Below are 18,215 nucleotides of genomic sequence, written 5' to 3'. Positions count from 1 at the left end.
ACATTAAGAGGACAGATATCAAACTCTTACTGTGTCCAAAGTGAATTACGTCTCTTGTTTTATGACTGTAGGAGAGTAGCACTGCATTTTTTTACCGAAGACATTCGGTTTGTACACTTCAATACCTTGGCATATAGAGGGGGTTAAATAACCTCGAAGAGGTAAACGTCACCTGCGGCGAGAACATGTATTAAAGATTCATTTTTGGAGCTGTGGTGTGCCAACCTTTGTTCTTCGATTCCCAGGGAACACAGATACTGATCAAATGCACAGCTTGAATGCACTGTAAGATGCTTTAGATTAAAGTGTCCGCCAAATGCAAAGATGTAAAATTCAATCTGTTTGAAAAGAGATCTCAACAATGTCCCAGACTGAAGTCAAATTTGCTATACTGTAGCATCACTATCGATTATTGATAATATTTAGAGCTTAAGATATGAGCAATAAAATCAATAGACTAATACTGTATTGCGGGGGGACTTATTTGGAGAACAGAATGTTATGATAGTGTGGGGTGGGTTATCCTAAAGGAATATGGTATCGAAGCCTAAATTAAAAATATTGGACATGTTTTTACCCTGCCCTCTGTCGCGTAGCCAGACACATATGGGTGATTCTCGTGAAATTAGACTCATGAGGTGTCATGAAACATTTTGATTAAAAAAGTAAATGCAAATGTAAATGACATCATACAAACCAATGTTGTTGTTTTATCCACATTTAAGGGGGACATTTTAATTCCCGCAACGTGTCCATGACTGGATTTGAGTTCTTTGACATGGAAAATGTATAATTAAAAAATCTAAAAAATAAAAAAGCTTCAGTGCATGTTATACTATAAACATTTACAGTAAAGAAACAAGTGGTATTTGGTGATCATTGGTAAATGTAGAGACAATAATAAGGAATATAAATGTGTCCAAGACCAATTTTCTCATCCTCCGCAACAATTTTCAATCATTGCTTAAGCCCTAAATGAACTAACATTAAAAAAAATTATAATAATAATTGGAAGGGACATAATTGACTGTGACACTTAAGATGGCTACCAGGTAACCAGTTGTTATGTTTTTCTCTCCAGATAAAAGTTGAAATTTTGTTTATCAGAGTACCTAGATTTCGTGAGAATGGACACTGGATTTTGTGAGCATCACCTATATAGGAGCGCAACTGGGATCACACAGACCAAAACAAAAACAGACAAAAGAGGAAAAAAAAGAGAATAACTGGATAATTTTACGGAGCCCCTAAGGGGACATGGAGCAAAAATTAAACAAAGTTTAGTTTCATGTGCTCACGTGAAACTTTCATGTGCAGATTTTTTTTTGAAGTTTAGTTTCGTGTGCTTGCGTGAAACTTTCGCTTTCACGTGCGGGCGCGATAGTTTCACGTGCGCGCGCGATAGTTTCACGTGAGCATATGAAACTAAACTATAGATTTTTTTTACTCCAATGTCACTTTAGGGGCTCGGTATAATTTCCTGAATATCTACGAATATATTATATTTTTTATTTAGTACAGTAAAAACCTACATACAGCTCCTTTAACCAATCATTACACCCCTTACATTTTGCGCCAGGAATCATAACTTGCTTATTTCCCCCCCAAAAACTGTTTCATTGTGCACTTGCTTTATTACATGTCCTTTCTCCAGCCTTTTATAATTTTACGAGACAAAATAAATACAGAAATGAAACCCAGACTGCCATTAAGATCCAAAGTCTTGCAAAAGTTCGATGGAATTTTCAGATACACCAAACTTTTACATTAAAGCAACACAAAGAGTTCAGAGTAGAGTGTTTGAATCTTATTTCAAGAGCCTGAGGTTAAAAATCATGCTGCTTTTGACCGCAGCAGCGACGGGCCACCGCTGCTCCTTGGCCCTGTTCCAGTTCCTCTGAATGCGAAACAAGAAGAACCGGCAGCAAGACTGCCAGGGTCAATCGATCGGATCCCGGCTATAGGAATAAGGTCTACTGTGAGGGCTGTTTTGACCGCAGCTCCTCTTGACAATATCGGCTAATCACACCATATTTTCTGTGAACGTGAACAGAAGGTCAGTTAGTGTGAAAGAGATGCTTCTCCTCTAATTACTGCATCCTTTGTAAAGCGAGTCTTTGAACCATGTTCTCCCAGTCTTTCCTCTTGTTATAATGACTTGTGCAACACAGGTTTTTTGAACTGTGCTTTTTGCTTCGCCCTAACATCCAATTCTCAGAAATATTCACCCGATTCGTTGCTGTTTTCAGGCTTACCTTAAAAATGTCATCAGGTTGTCTCTCCAAAAAAAAAAGGTTATTGCTCAGATGTTGCTCTTTTATTGCTCATGAGATTTTACGACACCTCAACTGTTTCACTTAACTTTTTCCCCACCAGCATTTTTTTTTTAAGTTGCCAGCCAGCGCCAGAATTTTTCATGGTTTTAAAAAAAGTGTAATGCCTTCCAGAAAATGTTCTTCTTTAAATATGCTTTAAAAAAAACCGTTTCATCCTACCTTTATTAGTCCTCTTTTTATCACCTCTCAAATATGGGTTTCTTCAAAAACACCTTATTTTGAGCAAAAAGCTGAGATAATTCCATTTTTATGAAGGACTTTTGAATGAGATCAAATGCAGAGCGATCTTTAAAACATACACGGAGTTCTTTCTCCTTCACGTGAGGCGTTACTTCCGGGATGTATAAATTGCGGAAGTGCGCCACCTGGTGGATAATAGCGGTATTGCGAAAAGCCGGAAATTCTCGTGATTGGCAGGGAAGCGTTTTTTCTTAACTCGTCAATGGTGGGAAAAGATAAGTACCTTTTTTTGAAACGAGAAAGGTTCTTAGGATGTTAAAGGTTCTTCTTGGAACCATATACAGCCAAAAAAATGGTTCATATGGCATTGTGTAGCACATTTATTTTTATTAGCATAAAAGGGTTTCTAAACATTGAAAGTGTTGCTTTTAGGATAAGTTGACCAGATTTTTTTATGAAATCCAGGGACATTTCCTAGTTCAATGGTCAAAATTAAAATCTCATTTGTTGTTATCTATGAATAAAAAAATGGGGACAAAACATTTTCTGCAAAATGACTTTCTTACTTAGTATTTTGTCTTGTTTTCAGTACAAATATCAAAAAATTCTTAAATCAATATGCATTGATTTTCTTCATAAGAAAAATCCTGTAACAAAAAAAATCTAGCTTAAAAACAAAAATATTCAACTGAAGTGAATTTGTGCTTAAAACAAGCAAAGAATCTGCCAATGGGGTAAGCACAAATTTTTGAGCACGAATTTGATATTTTTGGTCTAAAAACTAGACTTATTTTTTTATGTCATTTTGCTCATCATGGAAAAAATCCTGTTTTAAGAATTGTTTCATATTTGTTCTGAAAACACGAAAAAAATACTAAGAATGTATATTTTTTAGTGTTTCTAATTCAATTAATTGAACAATTTCTGTAGCCTAAATCTATTTTTTTCCTTTTTTATTCCGTACGCAAATATAATACCTCATCAAAACGTACTTCTAAGATACTACTTCATCTGATAGCATTGGAAACGTGAAGAACAGAAGGAATTATGCAAAATGTAAACATATTTAGCCTACACAAAACAAATGCTCAGTACCATGCTGTGTTTAGTTCACTTCATTGGTTTATTACTTTAATTTAACATGAGTAGTTACCTTAACCCCCGATAACTTTGACTGTTTTCATATCTTATGATAACTTGATTGATGGAAACTAACTTGATGATGCTTTCTCACATGTCTCCTAGTAAATTTTTCTTCACTAAGTCAGTGAAGAAATCAGTGTAGCTCGCGGCTCCCTCTGCTGGTAAAAAGAATCATTACATGATTGCTCCGGTTCTTGTACTACAAAGACTACATGCTGATTTGCTGAAATACACGGGTTTTTCGGTGTATTGGACGTGCTGTAAAACGGGGACATATCCGGGGATAGCTCCAGTCAGGGACATAACACCAAAAAACAGGATTGTCCCCGGAAAACGGGGATGTCTGGTCAACTTATTTTAGGAGTCTAAAGGATTGTTTATACTTGACGTGTATTGTTTAAACTCTGTCCGAGAAACTGGCCCTAAATGTTTAGAGAACTTGGAATATCATTAAATGATTGATTAGACTGTGAAGAATACTGGAGCAAATTCCTACATCATCCTCTGAGATCCTGGACGGCATCCTGACAGAAAGCATTCATGCGGCTGAAACAACCTCAGGCTAACCTAATGAGCTGTGATATTCCAGTGCTCCCATTATTCCTCATTATGTCACTGACACAATCAACAAATTCAAGTGGGGTTTTTATTGCATGAGTTTAATCAAAGTGAAACAAAACAAGTATGTTGTCTGTGCCATATAGCTGCGGTATTTAATTCCCAGTGATAATTCCATCATCGTAATTGATGAAATGAACAGATTGGACATTGAATTGGATGGGGCTAGACAGCAGAGGTGTCCTTTGGGAATAGAGATGCATAAACCTGTGTTAAACATGCAACTGGCACTCAAATGTTTGCAGGTGTATATGAGCATTAGCATCCCACCATACAGGTTTCCCAGAATCAGTCACTTGCACTGCATCGTTTCCAGTTTATTAAAATGTCCAGAGGGGGCTGTGTGTTCATTGATACCGGCCTTTTCTGCTGACCTGAATCCTGTTTAGCATTTTGTTGTTGTAACAGTCTAGTTAAAAAGTGTGAGGTCTGCATTTAAATGAACGTCTCAGCACTTTAGGCATACCAATACTTTTCTTACAAAATATTTCTCATTTAATTGTGTCAGGATGAATTTGAGCACCTATACAATTATTCTGTAGCTTCTGTTGGTTTAGCTGGTTAACTGGTTCCTCTGCACACTGCAATCCAAAATAAAGGTGCTTCACGATGCCATAGAAGAACTATTTTTGGCTGAATGGTTCCATAAAGAACCTTTAACATCCAAAGAACCTTTCTGTTTCAAAAACTTTTTTTGTAGTGAAAAATAAGGTGCAATCTTAAAAATTAAGGTTCCTTAAAAGGATAGTTCACCATAAAATGAAAATTCTGTCATCATTTACTCATCCTCATGTTGTTATAAACCTGTATGAATTTCTTTATTCTGATGAACACAAAAGAAGATATTTTGCGAAATTATGGTAAACACACAACAGATAGTGACCATAGACTTCCATAGTAGGAAAAAAATATATAATGGAATTAAATGGGTACCGTCAACTGTGTGCTCACCATCATTTATCAAAATATTTTCTTCATTTATCACAATACTCCAAATAATTTTTTTCCTACTATGGAAGTCAATGGTCACTATCTGCTATTTGTTTACCATCATATCTCAAAAAATCTTCTTTTGTGTTCATCAGAAAAAAGAAATTCATAAAGGTATAGAAAAACATAAGAATGAGTAAATGATGACAGAATTTTAATTTTAATGTGAACTATCCCTTTAAAAGTTCTTTCTCGAGGTGCATGTTTCTATAAAGAACCTTTTACATCCATTCTGTTGCATGGATCAAAGTTTATGTAGATAAGGGGCGATACTCATCCAAAAACTAGTGAGTATAATACATAATGCAATGTGGTTTTGAACAAAGATGCAAGTCAAATCTCTAGGAGCTTTTTAAAAGCAGTTAACCCTCTCCCAAAAGTTTCGTCTTTCATTAACACTTAATTTTAAATAACTTTCCTACTCTTAAAGTCCCTGTGAACTGGAAATTGCGATCAACTATCGTGTTATGACATATGTTGTGAGTGAAACAGAATATAAGGCTAGGAAAATAGTGGGCGTGGCTTGTGTTTTCCATTGTGCTTGCATTGGATATAGAAAATTAGGCATTACATTAGCCCTTTTCACACAGAAATGATGGAAGATACACTGTCAAAGATTTTCCGGAAGCTGTGCGTGCATTCTCACAGATCCCGTAAAAGCACACGACGTGTTTAAAGTCCTGCACTTGGCAGGTGTTCCCATAGATATGTATATAAAGGCTAGATGGCTCGTCCGCGCTGATGGCCAATTGAGTTGAACGTCCGCATTTTGGCGGCCATCTTAGGACAGGGCGCTCGCTCACTCGTAGCATTGAGTTTTAATGATGCAGGTACTTTTAAATGAGCATAACTTGCTTAATTTTTTACCGATTTTCAAACGGATTGGTTTGTTATAAACGTCAAAGATGTACCTATGACACTGAATACGTATACTAAAAATAAATAAAAAATTCATGAAACATGTTAAAGCATCCATAATTATAGCCACGTTAATAACGTTTGTAAAAAACCAAACCGTTTGTAAATCCGTCAAGAATTCAGCAAGTTACGAGCATTTTAGTTGGCGTATGTCACTCACCTTCCGTCCACAGCAGCAGGGAGCAGCACTGTGGCAGCACTGACCCAGAGTCGTATAATAATAGAGTTACGACACTCACATAGACGTCCGTTGTAAGAATGGAATGCGGAAGTAACAGCGTTTCATGTAGTGACCGGTAGTGACGCATAGTTCCAAACGCAGCACTGAAGCCCATTCATTTCAATGGCACCTGCTGGTAAATCGATGAAATTACCGTTTCTCTTTACATTTTCGGACATTTCATTAATATAGTCAACAGTGATATTTTATGAACTCTGCTGTAGGTAATGATTATCGTTAATAATAACTAGTAAAAAATTTATATTTTAATGAGTTGTGTATAATGTGTGAATAATATAGATTTAATGGTTTAATATGTTATTACTGGTGGCCATCTACTTTATACTTATCTTATTTATATATTACGAGTAACACTAGGGGGCAACAGCGACAAGCTAAATGCCTTATAAGAAAGTCACACTGCTTACAATGCTGCTATGTGTTTCTTTGTGTTTGGTAAGTAATACGAGTGATGTATCCTCGAAAATCATGTATGATTATATTAACATTTAATGTGAATTTAAAATATGAATTTAGTGTGTTTCTGTTATGCTTCACTGTTACAAATAACCGCGTTGGCGATCTTTTTTGTGATTTTAATATAGTAAAAGTGTAGGAATTATGTTTTTAGCAGATTGATAGCCATTTATATAGCCATATTTTGCTACAAAAATAAAAGATAAACTGTGTTGCTGTAGTTGGTATAGATAACCACAGTTATCTTTGGGCCACAATTAACTGTTTATCTTTATTAACTGTTTTACTATATTTACATCACTCCCTAGTAAAAAACCGTTATAAACATAGTAAGTATAGTGATCAATTCACATTACAAGCTAATATTTATCTAAAATAGCTGAAAACCTATGCAAACAGATTTGACAGCCCTGCTTGGTTTGGAACTGCAGAACGTTACATGAATCACGTGACCGCACGGCGGCGAGATCAAAGCGTTTCGTAACTCTGTTATTATACGACTCTGCACTGACCTAAGATGGCCGCCAAGTGACGACACAGCTGACTCCGCCTTGAGCCATCTAGCCTTTTATATACATATCTATGGGTGTTCCTCCGCTGCGTATGAAGCTTTGCCTATTATCCATTATTTCTCTATACAGAGACCACGCTCATGCATTTTTGTTTATGATAAGACTATAAAGGAGCATGTGATGCCCTGTTCTAGTATGCTGGTGAATTACCTCAGCTGTGGATATTTGACATTTGAGCTCCCTGATCTCTTTTTCATTCCAGTTTGCAGACATTTCTCATCATGAATGTTAATGTGCATTTAACAGAAAACATTTGAATGAAGGAAAGGTTTTCCTGATGAGTTTTTATGGTTATCTGTAATATAATGATTATCCACTAGATGGCGGACTTACCCACTTTATAAAAATTTTTTACACTCCGTGTATGTTTTGATAATCGTTCTGAATTTGATCTCTAAAATTCCTTTACAAAAATGCTATTATTTCAGCTTTTGCTAAAAAAATGTGTGTTTTTGAAGAAAAATACCCACATTTAAGAGTTTATAAGCAGAGAAAATAATATAGATAGGATGAAACGTTTTTACTGTTTTGTTTGTTTGTTTATTGTTTTTTTTTGAAAGCAGAAGGTCTGTTCTTTCATTTGCTATATTTGTATGTTTATTTGTATATTTTTAGAAGAATTTTTTTTGCATTTTGTGAAACTTTTGTGAAAATCATAAAAAAAGCTGGCGGGCAACTTTTCAAAAAAAAAAAACACTGGCGGGGAATTATTTAAATCCTACGTTTTGAAGAGTTGAACAATATTTCTTGTTGCGATGATGCGCTTTAATTTTTGTTTATTATAAGCTTATATGAGTGCATGGCGTACTTTTTCTTTATGATGCTGAATGACCTCAGCTTCATCACGGATAGTGACGAGCTCCCTGGCATGTGCTTCAGTCCAGTTTGCAGATATTTGTGGATGTTAATCTGCATGTAAATTCCTCGTTTTAAAGAGCTGAACCATAAATTCATGTTGCGATGTCACGCACGTCCTCACTACGACACGCCCCTTACTGCACGGTTTCTGCATCTTGTTCACACACACCGCTTTCCGTGTATCTTACGGCAATGTTCCTGGGTCCTCTTTCAGGGAGCGATCCAAGAACATTTACGGGACATGATTGTGTTCACACAGAAGCCTGTCTGCCAATTTTAGGGAAATTTTCTGGGACCAAAGTGCTGTGTGAATGAGGTTATTCAGAAATGGAACTGGCATCAGACTGACAATTGGAGGGGGCAGAGTTAACGGATGCTCCTGCCCAAGCCATCTACTGTAGCTGACTACATCAGGGAATGATCGCCAAAGAAGGCGGAAGTACATAATCAATTTTTTTTTGAAGTTTAAGAGCGCACATGAATATCTTAAAAAAAGACTTGCATGGATATTGTTTATAGTAAACACTGCAATATTACATTAAAATAAGACTAGTCAGTTTTAATGTTTAATTTTAAAGTTCCACTGCATTGACCAGTAATGAAAATAATCACAGCTTCTCAAATTGCATGTTATTGCAACATTACCATTATTATACAAAACCAACAGGTTTATTCCTGCTGCGTTTTTCTGCAGCCTGTTGCTAATTCTTTTGCTTTTGGATGTCTGTAGAGAAAGGCTTAAACCGTTTGATGTCGCACACACAATATTTCTTATCTAATGCACAGCGAGGGGTAACACCATGTGAGTCTAAGGTACCATTTATATGAAGGCTGTAATTCTGCATCTGGGATGTATGTATTGCTGTAGCTCAACTGGTAAAGCACTGCACTTGCAACGTTGACAAAACAATGTATAGATTAAATTTTAATTGAAATGCATAAATGTAAATGCAAGTGCATGTATCGGAGCCTAACTTATGAAGACTTTAAAGGAATATTCCATTTTCTTAAAAGAAAAATACAGATATTTTACTCACCACCATGTCATCCAAGATGTTGATGTCTTTCTTTGTTCAGTCGAGAAGAAATTATGTTTTTTGAGGAAAACATTGCAGGATTTTTCTCATTTTTATTGACTTTAATAGAGCCCAACATTTAATACTTAACTCAACACTTAACAGTTTTTTTCAACGGAGTTTCAAAGTACTATAAACAATCCCAAACGAGGCATAAGGGTCTTATCTAGCGAAACGATTGTCATTCTTGATAAGAAAAATAAAAAATAACCACAACTTCTCGTCTAGATCAGGTCGTGATGCGTGATGACGCAATACAGCATGACGTCAAGAGGTCACAGAAGACAAACGCGAAACTCCGCCCCATTGTTTACAAGTGTGTTGAAAGAGGACCGTTCTTACGTTGTTGTATGTCAACTGATACTAATTAATGTCTTTGTGGCAGTTTATTGTTTAAAATGGTCCGCAAATTTGCGTTTTATATATGTAACACGTGACCTCCCTACGTCACTACGCATTTACGTTAGGTTGCGCTGGATCAGACCTAGACGAAAAGTTGTGGTTTAAAAGAGCATATTTTTTATTTTTCTTGTCAAAAATGACAATCGTTTCGCTAGATAAGACCCTAATGCCTCGTTTGGGATTGTTTATAGTCCTTTGAAACTCCGTTGAAAAAAACTGTTAAGTGTTGAGTTAAGTATTAAATGTTGGGCTCTATTAAAGTCAATTAAAATGAGAAAAATCCTGCAATGTTTTCCTCAAAAAACATAATTTCTTCTTGACTGAACAAAGAAAGACATCAACATTTTGGATGACATGGTGGTGAGTAAATTATCTGGATTTTTCTTTTAAGAAAATGGAATATTCCTTTAATAGTTTTGTGCAATGGAAGAAGTACTGTGCTTTTTTATCTCCATCCAATGTGTTTGCTTTTGCTGCTGTTGTCTAATTATTCATGAATTTTTCTAACACCGACTAGTAAACAAGTCATTCTAACTACCTACGGACTAGTCAATTATGACTAGTGTTTTGTTTTGCACATCCCTAAGAGAGACTATTAAAGCAAAAGAGCAATTATATAGACCCTTCAACTCGATCAACGGCGTAGTTATAATGCACAACAAATTGAATTCTGTTTGATTTTCAAAAGTCACGTGCTTGAACTCTCTCTCTCTCACACACACACACACACACACACACACACACACACACACACACACACACACACACACACACACACACACACACACACACACACACACACACACACACACACACACACACACACACACACACACACACACACACACACACACACACACACACATCCACTTATACACGCAGTATTGAGTAGTGCACGTGGGTGCAAGGGATAATTTATTTTCCATTTGAGCAAGTGCCAAAACCATCCCTGTGTCAGTAATGGTATTTTACAGACAGGCAAGCATTTTTGGAGGTCACCTGATAGCTCATTAGAAATACGACCACCTGCGCCATGTAAAACCATCAGAACAAACATAAAACTGTCTGGTATCTTCTCCTGAGTTGTTGATTAGACGCTGTCGGGATCAAAGAGCATCAAATTCGGTTTGGAAACGGCACCTTGGGTACGAGGTCTGCGCCACCGTTGCCTCGGGCAACTAAATGAGTCCCTGCACATTGAGGAAGGCTTCAATTCACCAGCCAATCAGCTCACCAAACAGTGCCTTTGTACTCACAGCGAGCGCGAATCTAAAGAGATTTTCGTTTCATTTAGTTGTTAAGTCAGACTGCACGGCAGCCGAGGATGCTCAGCGGCACCTTCTGTTGTTTCAAATTTATATCTCCACCTTTACTTTTCCAAAAAAATCAGACACCCACTTGCTCTAAATTCTCTTCTCGAAACATGAAGCCGTGGTGACTACGAGGGCAGGTGCTGTCGGAGATAAAAGAGGACGTGAAATAAACGAGGGTGCTTGTAATGATGAGGTTCCTCCTGTTCACTTTCTCTATCTCAGTTCTCTAATTTCCCGTCAACCTCTGATGTCGTGCTTATTACCACCGGCCTCTGAATCCGAGCGATAATTAGCCGAGCCGAATAAACACGGCCTGCGCACGGATGCGTGAAGGTCACGAGTCGTGAGTCGCTATGAGCCGGATGGTGAGGGATTTGAAGGGTGGGGATAACAATATTGATTATTTTTCTTCCTCGTTTGAGTTATTGGATCTGTGCTGTCGTTGCATGTGCTGATGCTAAGAGAAAGGGTTTGGCAGCACTGGGAAATATAAATTTTTATGGCTGGCAGTGGTTGTGCTTTTTATCTGGGGTTATACATGTTTATGTGTCCTCTGAGCTATAGAAAGCAATATGTCAAGTTCAATGTGATTAGACTTTAAAACTCTTGGCCTAGAAAGGTAAATTGTCTTTGATCCTTTAGGCAAAAGAGTATCTTTGTCCAAGACATGGACAGTTTGTTATATGTGTGTCAGCATGGCTTTATTAACTGCTTGGATGAGCCTTAGTGAGAGTGTTTTATATTTAGGTTGGTAATATTTAATGGTTATATTTGCCACTGCTGAAAGCTATCCTATACTCACTTTGGCGTGGTTAGCTTTTCCATCGAGTTTAGTATCACTTCGCAGTGGGAGGGATTATAGGCGTGTATATTTGCGCTGCCTGCTGTGACATCATACAAGTTTGAGCGTCGTTGTACATTCCCATACAGTTATTTATTTCTCAGTCCGCCACAAAATTAAAATTGACCACCACAAACAGATCTTTGCACATCGCGTTTATAACTACCTCTGTCTCACATGACAGTTTCTGTACAAACACCCGCGGCATCAGCTCCGCGGAGCCTCATTTAAGTTCCATTTAAGCATATACAATGCTGACGTGCTCATCATGAATGTTCCGCCACGAACTGCAAGTCTGGAAAAAACTGTTGTGGTATCAGTGATTCTCAACCTGTGGATGTTTTTCATCGCTAAAAGGGAGTTTGGGAACTTATAGCAGAGCAGATGACAACATGTTTGCTCGAGACAGTGCAAGCTAGCATTGAGGTAAAGCTAATCTTTTACATTATAGCGATGACATAATGTGATCAACAGTGTTTTTGCGTCACGTTTGGTATCAGCTCGGGTCGCTTGGAACCCCAACCGAGGTGGTACGAAAAAAAGTATTGGGTACTATTGCACAGTGGAAAAGCTCCCAAAAGTAAGCTGACCCAAACTAAACCAAACCACACCAAACCGTAGGGTACTATGCAATGGAAAAGCGCCATTAGATTGGAGTGAAGTAACATTAACCCAATCATCAGTGAGCGAAGCATCTTTCATGCAAGCTGGTCTGTTTAAGTTTTAAAAGAGTGAAACGGGAACAGCGCAGAAGTCCCTTGCTTGATCAGGTCAGGCATGCATTGTCACAAACCACTATTTCACATGCTTTTAGGCATTGTCAATTTAAACATTTAAAGAGGACATTTCACAAGACTTTTTTAAGATGTCAAATAAATCTTTGGTGTCCCCAGAGTTCATATGTGAAGTTCTAGCTCAAAATACCATATAGAAGATTTATTATAACATGTTAAAATTGCCACTTTGTAGGTGTGTGCAAAAATGTACAGTTTTTGGGTGTGTCCTTTAAAATGCAAATGAGCTGATCTCTGTACTAAATGGCAGTGCCGTGATTGGAAAGTGAAGATAAAGGGGCGGTATTATCCACTTCTGACATCACAAGAGAAGCCAAATTTCAATGACCTATTTGGTTTACCAAAACTAAGTTACTGGGTTGATCTTTTTACATTTCCTAGGTTGATAGTAGGGATGGGCACGAGTACTCGATTGCTCAAGTACTCGAACGTGGCATCGATGATCGATCACGAAAACGATGATCATGTGGGTTTATTTATTTATTTATTGTGGATATGGCGGCATTTGGGTGTCTGGATAGCGTTACGAGCGCATGTGGTACTAGTGGTAGTAAAGACTGGGTCTGGAGATGCGTGTTTGACGTCGTGTCGAGCTACGCAGACCGACGTATGACATCAGTAACATTACCATGCGTGATTCAAAAACAAACAGATTCCGCGCGACCGCGCATCAGCAACCCGCCGGTCTGCGTAATGCGCGGCAGCCCGCGAGCCCGCGAAGCCGGTCACACCTCACATCACTGAGGCACTATGGTTTAAAAGGATGCCGTGATCTTCGGAAATACAGTCAGTCAGTTGCAAAATGTACAGTGCCGTCAAAAGTTCAATGGGTTATCATCTCATATTTAAACATCAAATGTCAAGAGATACCAGAGAGCCATACGAGCATTTACATTACATCTTGACTGAGGTAAGAGGACGGCACGACACAGCTAAATGCTAAAATGATAGCAAAACACTTAAAGCTGCTTAATGTTATGAAGCTTGTGCTTTGACTGGACGTGTTTAAAAGTGCGCTGTTTATGATGCACATCCACAAAGGGAGTTAAACTTTCTTTTTTTTAGATAACTTAGTTGAAAACTTAGTTGAAGTCTTGCATTTATGCAGATAGATGCACGTTGTACATTTATGTTGTATAAAGGCTTAATATTATGCAGAGCGCTTCGGTTTGTGTTTGTTAACCCTTTAGTTTCATTCCATCACTCAGCTTTTCCTGTTAGAGGTTTCTGTTAAAAACATTTAATTCATTAAAACTCCAGTATGTGTTCATTGTTCTGTCATAGTTTCTTCGAAATTAAGTTTTATTTGAATGTTTTTAATAAAAATATTTTCATTTTCACCATGACGTGTACGCCCCGCCCCTTTGATTGCCCCGCCCCCAGTTAATCGAGTACTCGTTCTTCAGACCTATGGATTAATCGAAATGAAAAAATGACATAAATGCACATCCCTAGTTGATAGAAGCACTGGGGACCCAATTATAGCACTTAAAACATGGAAAAAGACAGATTTTCATGATATGTCCTCTTTAAGCAAAAGAAAACACAAAACAGATTTACTTATATGCTGTTTAAAAATGTTGCATCTATGCACACTCAAGGCATCTTAATGCTTTAGACAGCTCATGTTTATGTTATTTACCCTTAAACACAAATATTTATGCAAAACGATTAGAAATGCTCATACTCTCAAGTTAAAGTATGCTATTTCTAATGGTAATCAAACAACAGACAAAGAAAAAAATCATTCATTTGTCTTGACTGATTAACTTTTGTAACTGCAAAAAAGATTAATCTATACTTAATTAAGGCAATGCAGTATAAGACTTTTTTTTACATTTGATTACGTTTCCACAGACCAACATGAAAAACATAAAAAGCATTGTTTATTTGTATGATTGTTATATTATAATTACAGGGTATGTGGGCTATTGCTCATAATTTGTTCGGTTATTTGTTCTATTATTTATTTCTTATTTGTTTTTTTTCGGCCATTTACTGAAATTAAAGAAAAAACACTTAAGCAAAACATGGTCAGGCCAACATGTCTAAATAATTTTTGGTCCCAATTTTTTATAGATTTTACTGGTAAACCACTGTAAGAATTGTTTAGGTATAATATGTCACAGTTTACTTTATTTTGCTATACTATATATACACACACACACGCACGCACGCACGCACGCACGCACGCACACACATTTATACATATACATGTCCCTGTCCCTCTCACTTGTAAGATGCTGGCTATGCTCCTGATATAAGGTAATGATCAAATGAAGTGGAAAGTGAGGACTTATTTCTTACTACTGTAGGTCTTGACAGTTAACTGCAAAATATCAAACCGAAATGCATACGAAAATATTAATAAAACGCTCCTATTTTACATAAACTCATCTGAGTATGCCTTAGGAGAAAGAAGACCTTTTCACTCATAAGACGGCTTGAAAACGGCTCCAGGCTACATCTGGTATTGCTGATAAAAGTCTTGCTGCCGGTCCTCCAACCAGATATATCATAAAATGATTGGGCTTTAGGACCCTACGGGCCGTTCCTTTGGGAAACCTGACTTTACCCATCCACAGCAGAGCACTGCTAAATCAACAGAGCAGCAGCACTTCTGTGGTCTTTGTAGCTCAGCAAAGCCAGAGGGTACGCCATGACTGAAACACCGGTATAGAGTCGGACCCTCCGGCGCTTTGTATTCAACTTACCCTCTGGTCTTTGGTTTATCAGAGTTAATGCAGATTTAAAATTGCAAAGACTTTCTCTCTGTCTCATTACATATGCATGTGTGCTTCATAAAGTATAGAACAAGAGATCCGCTCTGTATGATAAGACGAATACAACCAATAACATCTGACTCATTTTCACATCATGCATTCATAAGCCTGGAGCAAATTCGCTCGAAGCAACACAAAATGTTGCATACATGCATCTCGGAGTCGTGAAACTGCTTAGCATTATTTGTTAGTAGAAATAAAGGCTGTCTTTTTTGGTTTATCTGTGTTATTGAAAGAAACACAGTGCATTTGTTATCCTGGACCACGAAACTAATCATGAGGGTGAATTTTCAGATGTATATACATAATCTGAAAGCTAAATAAATAAGATTTCCCATGATGTATGGTTTGTTAGTATATGGCAATATTTGGTTGAGAGATAAATATTTGAAAATCTGGAATCTGAAGGTTCAAAAAATTATGATAATATTGCCATATCTAGAAAATCGCCATTAAAGTTGTCCAAATGAAGTCTTTAGCAACACATATTATTAATGCTGAATTCATTTTTTTTATATATTTGTGGAAGCAAAATTATCTTAACTCTTTCCCCGCCATAGACGAGTTATCTTGTCAATTAAGAGAAAACATTTGCATGAAAAAAAAAACATGTTCCTGATGAGTTTGTATGGTAATCTGTAATTCCACGATTATCCACTAGATGGCTTTATAAAAACTGAAGCAAAATATTATTTATTTTTTATTTTTGAAGAAAAATACCCATATTTAAAACTTTATAAGCAGAGAAAAAAATATAGATGGGATGAAAGTTTTTTTTCCCTGTTTTGTTTGTTTGTTTATTGTTTGTTTGAAAGCAGAGGATCTGTTCTTTTATTTGATATATTTTTAAAGAATATGAAAAGGCATTTTGTGAAACTTTTGTGAAAATTACAAAAATGGTGGCAGGCAACTTTTCAAAAAAAGATTGGCGGGGAATGAGTTAATATTCTACTCTGTAAACAATCTTTGCTGCCTTATTTTTTTGTTGAATCAACTTTTTTTGGATTTACAACTTCGCCATGTCATAGTTGAAATGACTTGTTAATCTCATTAAAAATGTTAAAGCAGTAAAGATTTTTTTTAAAAGTTAAATGATCTTTGCATAAACAAATCAATAATTTTGACCCATACTATGTATGGTTGGCTATTGCTACAAATATACCCGTATGACTTATGACTTACTGTTTTGTGGTCCAGGGTCACATATCTGTATCATCATTTAATGATGCTATCCCAGACAACAGACAAATCCAGGCCAGATCTGCACCAGATCCACACCCGAACTGCTGAATTTGGCGCGGATTCAGTACAGATCCGGCCCAGGTTGTTTTTTTTAAATTGCTAAATATGTAAATTGAAAGAGAAAAAAAGAAAGAATATAAATGGATATATAAATATTATACGTTGTGTGTCAGAATATAAATTTCTGTATTTGTTATATCTTTAGCAAACATTTGTGCTATTGGCATGAATGGTGCCCCAGTCTTCTGGTTTGTTTCATGTCTAAATGATCACATTTACAATTTCTACTTTGAATGAAACAAACGAGCAAACATACTGAAAATCTGTGCTCCTGTATGGCTGAACCCAGGGAATAAACATACTGATAAAAAAGTCACTTTGGATAGAAGCATCTGCCAAACGCGTAAATGTAAAATCTAGTACAAATACTGAAGCATACTGATGGCTTTTATTGGCATGCATCACCACAGTGTCTTCATATTTGAAATGTTAAATTCATATTCATTGTCTTGACAGACTCCTTCTTAATCAATCAATATGAAATTGCTTTTATTGAGTAAATATGACTCTAGGCTCACAAAAACCCAATTTGGTCCAAACAATAAAACTTGGATGGAAACTTAACCACTACAAGAATCGTTTACAGCTGTGTTAAACTGAAACCTGCTTTGTTACACTGTAAAAAAATTCCGTAGAAATTGCAGCTGGGTTGCCGGTAACTTACCGTAGATTTAATTTTATGTTTTTTTACTGGTAACATTTTGTTCAAAGTTAAATGAAAATTAAACATTTACAAGTCTTTGTCTTTACAGAGTAAAACTAAAAAAACAGCATCAAGCAAAACAATCTGGGAAACAAAATCTGAAGCAAAAAACAGAAAAAGGTTGATGATGATTTCTGGTTCCCAGAATGCTTTGCATGAGGCTGTTATTGTATAGTTTTATTCTGTAAAGATAAAGACTTGTTAATATTTAAAATGTATTTAACTTTGAACAAACTCTTGCCAGTAAATAACATAAATGTAAATCTACGGTAAATTACCGGCAACCCAGCTGCAATAACATTGTAATTTCTACGGATTTGTTTTACAGTGTAGGACAAAAATAAGAATTAACAATTATTCACCTTGGCATTGTAATTATTATGGCCAATTTATAGATTTTACATTAAAGTTTTGAAATGTTATAATTTCTGTAAAGCAGCTGCATGGGAAATTCAAAACATCCAAACAAAATAATATAATGTTAAAAACAAATAATTATGGGAGTTATGATGTTGGTAAAAAAAAATCCAAAACAAATGGCACATCAACTAATAATTTTTTAAATCTCTTATTCACCACTGTATTTGGTGCCCAAACATACTTACATAGCACAAATGAACTGCTGTAATTAAGGCTTTTGCCGCTTATGTAATTGTTTCACCCGTAATTGTAATCCCAATCAATTAATT

General features: G+C 36.5%; 1 protein-coding gene across 2 annotated transcripts in view; it reads right to left on the bottom strand.

Moving 5' to 3' along the window:
• Positions 1–18,215, bottom strand: part of raly (RALY heterogeneous nuclear ribonucleoprotein) — a 110,081-nt gene that overhangs the window by 29,957 nt on the left and 61,909 nt on the right. The gene's annotated exons all lie outside the window — the stretch shown is intronic.

Source organism: Paramisgurnus dabryanus, chromosome 7, assembly GCF_030506205.2.
Source record: "Paramisgurnus dabryanus chromosome 7, PD_genome_1.1, whole genome shotgun sequence".
Lineage (NCBI taxonomy): Eukaryota > Metazoa > Chordata > Actinopteri > Cypriniformes > Cobitidae > Paramisgurnus > Paramisgurnus dabryanus.
This window is presented reverse-complemented; position numbering and strand designations above follow the sequence as displayed.